The sequence below is a fragment of the Ctenopharyngodon idella genome, chromosome 24 (assembly GCF_019924925.1).
Source record: "Ctenopharyngodon idella isolate HZGC_01 chromosome 24, HZGC01, whole genome shotgun sequence".
Classification (NCBI taxonomy): Eukaryota; Metazoa; Chordata; class Actinopteri; order Cypriniformes; family Xenocyprididae; genus Ctenopharyngodon; species Ctenopharyngodon idella.
The window spans coordinates 15,707,446-15,714,189 of NC_067243.1; positions in this window are offsets into that span (position 1 = coordinate 15,707,446).

Below are 6,744 nucleotides of genomic sequence, written 5' to 3' on the forward strand. Positions count from 1 at the left end.
GTACATCTGCCCACAAAAAAAATTGCTACATTTTAAAAGTTGAAAGAATATGAAAAGTATAGGCCCAAATGAAGAAACAATGTATATATATATATATATACATTGTGTAATGTAAGTCATGTTGTGAGATGGTTTATGTGCACAGTGTCACATCTCCTCATCAGATATATTTATACTCATAAAATAAGTACAGTACTCTTTATATAAATAAACAGCTGCTATTATCCTACCCAGATCTTCATGTATCATGTTTGAAATCTCAACTAATGCACTTGACCTTTACAAGCCTCTGCTAAACTATTAATAAGAGAGGGGGACTCCTTCCCTAATGAAGAAACAGTCAACAAGTCCTGTCAGGATGGAGTGTCAACATACAATTCATCAACTAATTGGACGATGGAGATGTGTCCCAGTTAATGCTTGGATCTGCCAAGCAGCTAGTGCATAAAACTTTCAAATGAATTTAAAAGGCAGGAAAGTGTGGCATTCCGTTTGTGCCCAAAAAATATGTATTGCTTTGTACAATACATTTGTCTATGTCTATTGTTAAACTTGTGACACAAAAGGACTAGAGACTGTGTTGTCACTTCGCATCACCTGAGTCTGGGCCAAAACGTTTTGTTTGAACACACTGCAAAGATGGCCAACTAGCACGTACATTCACTGCGTGAGAGGAAATAACTGTCTATATCAGCACAGCAGGTGGCAGTAGTCTATATTTGTCATTTAAAAAGGGAAACCGAAACAAGTACTGCAGATATACAAACCGTAAATAAAATAGTGCTTGCATACCATTTTGAATATGAATCATGTTTATCACTTTTTTCACTCCAGACTCTAATGTTGTTATGAAATTGTTTGTGTATTGGAATGCTCAGATAAGATGACGTAAAATTAAAAAAGACAGACGCTCAATGACGCCCCTACTTTGGTTGACGGCTGACCGTCGGCTTCGGTGTGTCACTCAGTGAATGTTCTGCAACACATTTTATAGATATCCAGGTCAACAAAAAGAACAAATAGATTTTTTCCATAATAAATTTTCTAAAATTTATCTTTCTGTTCTATAATCTTTAAAGGATTAGTTCACCCAAAAATGAAAATTCTGTCATTAATTATTCACCATCATGTCGTTCCACACCTGTAAGACTTTCATTCATCTTCAGAACACAAATTTAGATATTTTTGAGGAAATCTGAGAGGTATCTGACTCAGCAATTTAACAACCACTTTCAAGGTCCAGAAAGGTACTAAAGACATCATTAAAATAAAGGTCTCACGGGTGTGGAACGACATGAGAGTGAGTAATTAATGACAGAATTTTCATTTTTGGGTGTACTATCCCTCTAAGGCCAATTCACACCGCACAGACACTGATCCGTCAAAACCAGCGAAGTGTCTGTTGCCGTCTGTCGGTGCCGTGTAAATTGGCCAATAGTCCTTACGTTTCATCTTCATACGCCATCATATAGTTTTAGGTTGCTTTCACACTTGGTTCGACTACCTGGTCTGAACCCAAGTTCGATTGCTCACCCCTTCCCCTGCCGGTTACCGTGAATGATCTTTTGTTGATCCTGGAGCAACATTCCTGTCCAAATACATTGTCCTAACCCTATCCCTACCCCTGCCCATAACTTATCCCTAAAATCAGAGGTAAAAGAGATAGGAGAATAAGAATGGTTTAGAAGCCCCTAACCCTTGTTTTAAGCCTAAACTGGAGATTAACTGTAAACCTATCCCTCAAATCTGATTGGGTGATAGGAATGTTGTTCCAGGATCAACAAGAATGCTGATCCAGGAAAATGTTCTACCTGGTGAAATCATGTTCAGCTCCCTTGCCACAGCTTGATTGTGTTCACATTATATTATTTGGGTCCGAACTGCGGTACGTTCGCGTCATTAACTGTTTACCCCTACATGGTAGCAAAGTGAATAGCATACCTCACTGTAATATTTTGGTTTTTGAACCATTGGTTTTGTTTTCAAAGCGTCAACACATAATGGCACTTGCGTCAATCTGCTCTTTAAAGAACGCAGGAGTCCAGCAGAAATGACATGTACAGTGCTGATTGAAAGTTTGTGAACCTCTTGCAGAATCTGTGAAAATGTGAATAATTTTAACAAAATTAGAGTGGTCATGTTATTTTTTATTTAGTACTGTCCTGAGTAAGATATTTTACATAAAAAATGTTTACATATGATCCACAAGACAAAAAAAATAGCTGAATTTATAAAAACAACCCGCTCAAAAGTTTGTGAACCCTTGATTCTTAATACTGTGTGTGGTTACCTGGATGATCTACGACTGTTTTTTTGTTTTGTGATGTTTGTTCATGAGTCGCTTGTTTGTCCTGAGCAGTTAAACTGCTCAATATTCTTCAGAAAAATCCTCCAGGTCCCAAAAATTCTTCAGATTTCCAGCATATTTGAACCCTTTCCAGCAGTGACTGTATGATTTTGAGATCCATTTTTTCACACTGAGGACAACTGAGGGACTCAAACACAACTATTAAAAAAGGTTTAAACATTCACTGATGCTCCAGAAGGAAACACGATGCATTAAGATTTAGGGGTGAAAACTTTTGAACAGGATAAAGATGTCCAAATTTTTCTTATTTTGTTTAAATATCTTTTTTTTTTTTATTTAGTACTGCCCTTCGGAAGCACCAGAAGACACTTAAATGTTTGCCAGAAGACAAATTAAGTACAAAATTCCTTGATCTTCAAATTCAAAAAGTTTTCACCCCCCTGGCTCTTAATTCATCATGTTTCCTTATGGAGCATCAGTGAATGTTTAAACCTTTTTTTAATAGTTGTGTCCCTCAGTTGTCCTCAGTGTGAAAAGACGGATCTCAAAATCATTCAGTCACTGCTGGAAATGGTTCAAATACGCAAAAGATGCTGGAAAACTGAAGATTTTTTGAGACCTGGAGGATTTTTTTGAAGACTATTGGGCAGTGTAACTGCTCAGGACAAACAAGAGACTCATGAACAACCATCACAAAACATAAAAACAGTCGTGGATCATCCAGGTAACCACACACAGTATTAAGAATCAAGGGTTCATAAACTTTTGAATTGGGTCATATTTTAAAAATTCAGCTTTTTTTTTTTTTGTCTTGTGGACTTTATGTAAACATCGTTTATGTAAAATATCTTACTCAGGACAGTACTAAATAAACAATGACATGCATTTTGTATGATCCCTCTTATTTTGTTAAAATTATTCACATTTTCACAGATTCTGCAAGTGGTTCACAAACTTTCAAGCAGCACTGTACATTCTCTGCTTGCAGTGTCACTTCACTTCACTTTTGTCAGGAAAGTGAGTGAGAACACACACAAATACACAGTTTTATCGAATCATACGTCATCAATAGCAGTTCACTTCCACAATTTAGTATGATTGCATTCATATCGAGCCATACCAGAGTTCACATGAACCATACCCCAGACAACCTTTTTATGTGGACTCGGGTACGGTTCGCAGGTGCACACCTGAGTTCGTAAAAAAACAGTTCACATCACCCAAACAAACTGAACTCAGACGTCAATCAAACCCGAGTGTGCACCAAAAATGCTAGTGTAAAAGCACTCCAACAGATTTTGTTTTTGGCACAAACAAAATGCTGTAATTTCCACAAACGACAGAATTTTTTCTTAAGTACATAATGGACAAATGTATAGTAAAAAGCAATCAATTCCTTTTTGGCACATATTGAACCTCATACAGAAGTGGAACGAGCAAAACTCTGTTCCGTCGATATATTGCCCACTCTGTTTTATCGTATTGATAACGAAATGCATTTTGCATCATCAGTTCAGTCATGTGAAAGGGTGTCCTTTGTTGTCCAGCGTGGAGCAAGGGGGCTAATCTCTGTGCATATGTCCTTAAAAGCACTGATGCTGTTTTCCTCTTAAATTATTAAGCTTCTTCAGCGGCTTAAAACCATTGAGAGAAGATTAGTGAGGTTATTCTGTGACGGTGTGTTTGTGCGTGCGCGTGCGTGCACATGAAGTGTGTAAGGTTGTGTCTTCTATGTTTTGTTTGTGCAAGGATGCTATTCAATATCTCAATCAATGTGTGCACTCCAACAGAGGCTGATCGATCCATCGATGCCAATTAAACCTCAAGCTGTTGTCTTTCAGAATCACATTAGTGTTGCATCTGTCACTCAAACGACCAAAATGGCCATTTGGTACTTAAAATTAACATCTGGATCAGATATGGATGTGTATTTAACATGTTTAGATGTATAATTACGATCTTATAAGTGCATGCATGTGTTTTTATTCTAAACAGTGCATCTGAGAGAGTTTTTGCATGCGCTGTATTGTAATTTCCCTCTATGTGGATCTGTGTCTCTCTAATCCAGCAGTCTGTATCCTGTGTTGGGGAAGAAGAGGGGGTTGTATGTGTCTCTGTAATCTTGCTATGTCTGTGTGGAACTGTGTTGGTAATCCTGCTGCGTGTGTGTGTGCATGTATGTGTGTGTGTCTTCAGTGTAATCTATGACAGCGAGCAATTGTGCACGTGAATGGTCGTCAATGTTAAAGCATACATGCCTTGTGCGTTTAGCATCATTTTACGCCGTATGGCCGGCTGCACGGGCACACACTCGACTCCACGTGTGGGCAGGGTTTGACATCATCAGCCGTCATTGCCGTGCTGAGGTGATACGGGAGGGCAGGGCCTGGATCAGGAAAGACATTTGGCTTGATCTCTAACTTTCCAGAGGCGTGGCTGGGGGAGGGGAACGACGGGTTTCGGAATGACAAACTGGAATTAGGATGAAGATAGTAAGTAGTCTCAGATCAGCGGTTCCAACTTTTAACCATTATGGAAAAATCTAAAAATCTGGTCTCATGTTGCAGATATTGTGGGTTTAAAAAATGGGAATGTGTATTAATTCAGGTTTTGAAGAGGTCAGTAGTGGGTCTTCACTTGTGAAAAAGAAGTACACTTCATCATACTTTAAAAAAGAGTACTTTTTATAGACATAATATGTGACCCTGGACCACAAAACCAGTCATAAGTCGCACGGGTATATTTGTAGCAATAGCCAACAATACATTGTATGGGTCAAAATTATTGATTTTCCTTTAATGCTAAAAACATTAAGATATTAAGTAAAGATCATGTTCCATGAAGATATTTAGTAAATTTCCTACTGTAAATATATCAAAAATGTGTTTTTGTGAGTGGATATGTATTGCTAAGGACTTCATTTGGACAACTTTAAATATTTAGATTGTTTTGCACCCTCAGATTCCAGATTTTCAAATAGTTGTATCTCGGCCAAATATCCTATCCTAACAAACCATACATCAATGGAAGACTTATTTATTCAGCTTTCAGATGATGTATAAATCTCAATTTAAAAAAAAAAAAGAAAAAAAAAGGCCTTTTTGACTGGTTTTGTGGTCCAGGGTCACATATACTTTAAATGAATATACTTAAGTGCGAACTGAATGTAATGTTTTAGGACACTTCTTAATTGCATGTTATTTACAATTAAATAAAAAAAAAGTATTATAGTTTGAACATGTATATATAGCCTAGTTTATATTAAATGCAATTAGTTAAGTATTTAAGTAGGATTTAATTATATCTTTGTATGTAATTTCATAATTACTTCTTTTGACTTTGAATTGTACTGCCGAATGTGCCGACAAGCAAAATTGTTTTAATGTTATTACTATTGAAACATGTGTCGTATAGGCCTATTTAAATAAATTTGTAAATATACATCTGTAATGATGACGTTGCAATTTAGTACACTCTAAAAAAAAAAAAAAAAATAACTGTAAAAAAAAAACACAGTAAAATACTGTTTTCCATAAAAACAATGCATTCTGGGTAATATTTGTCATTTTAAGAAAAGAGGCATAGGCTACTTTCTCGAAAACGACAAATAATATTACCCAGAATGTATTGTAATATACAGAAGTAATATACAGTAAAAACAATCCATTCTGGGTAATATTTGTCATTTTCGAGAAAGCATAGCGCTGTGTCCAAAATCGAATACTTCTCTACTATATAGTACACGAAAAACAGAATGCGAAACAGAGTAGTATTTCCGAATTCATAAGGTGCGTCCCAATTCGCGTACTTATGCACTATTCTATTACGTTTTTAAGTACAAATAGTGCGAGTAGTGTACTAAATTGGATGATGCACTAAATTAACGGAAAAAAACGAAGTGTGGAATGAACACTTCATGCACTCAACTGTCGCAGCTTTAATTACATTTCTGAGGGGGAGAGGGGAACAGACTCTGATGTTTAATAACAAAATAAGCTTATAAAATTCATACACTACATGGATGAGTACATAGTGCATAAGTACAAAGTGTATAAGTGTATAGTGCTTCATTTGGGAGAAATGGCGAAAAGTACCCGGATGACTTATTACTACCGGCGAGATTCTGAAGTGCGCAAAAGAGCTTAGAACCCAAGAGGCGACACTTTGATATTTTTTTGGGTAACAGCCACTAGATGGCGCTCCGGTAGCGCGGCCGCCATTATGGGGTGAAAATACTAACTGGACCATAGAATCCTTCACATCTTGCGCACCCAAAATCGGCGAATTTCACTGCCAAATCAGAAGCGCAATAGAACAGTTTTTTAAATTAAGTCACCAGTAAATTGTATGGCTCCTACAGAAAATGTTGTATTGTCTTTTGCTTTTGCTTCAATGGACATTAGACAACACTGCAAAATCAAGCTATTATATTCATA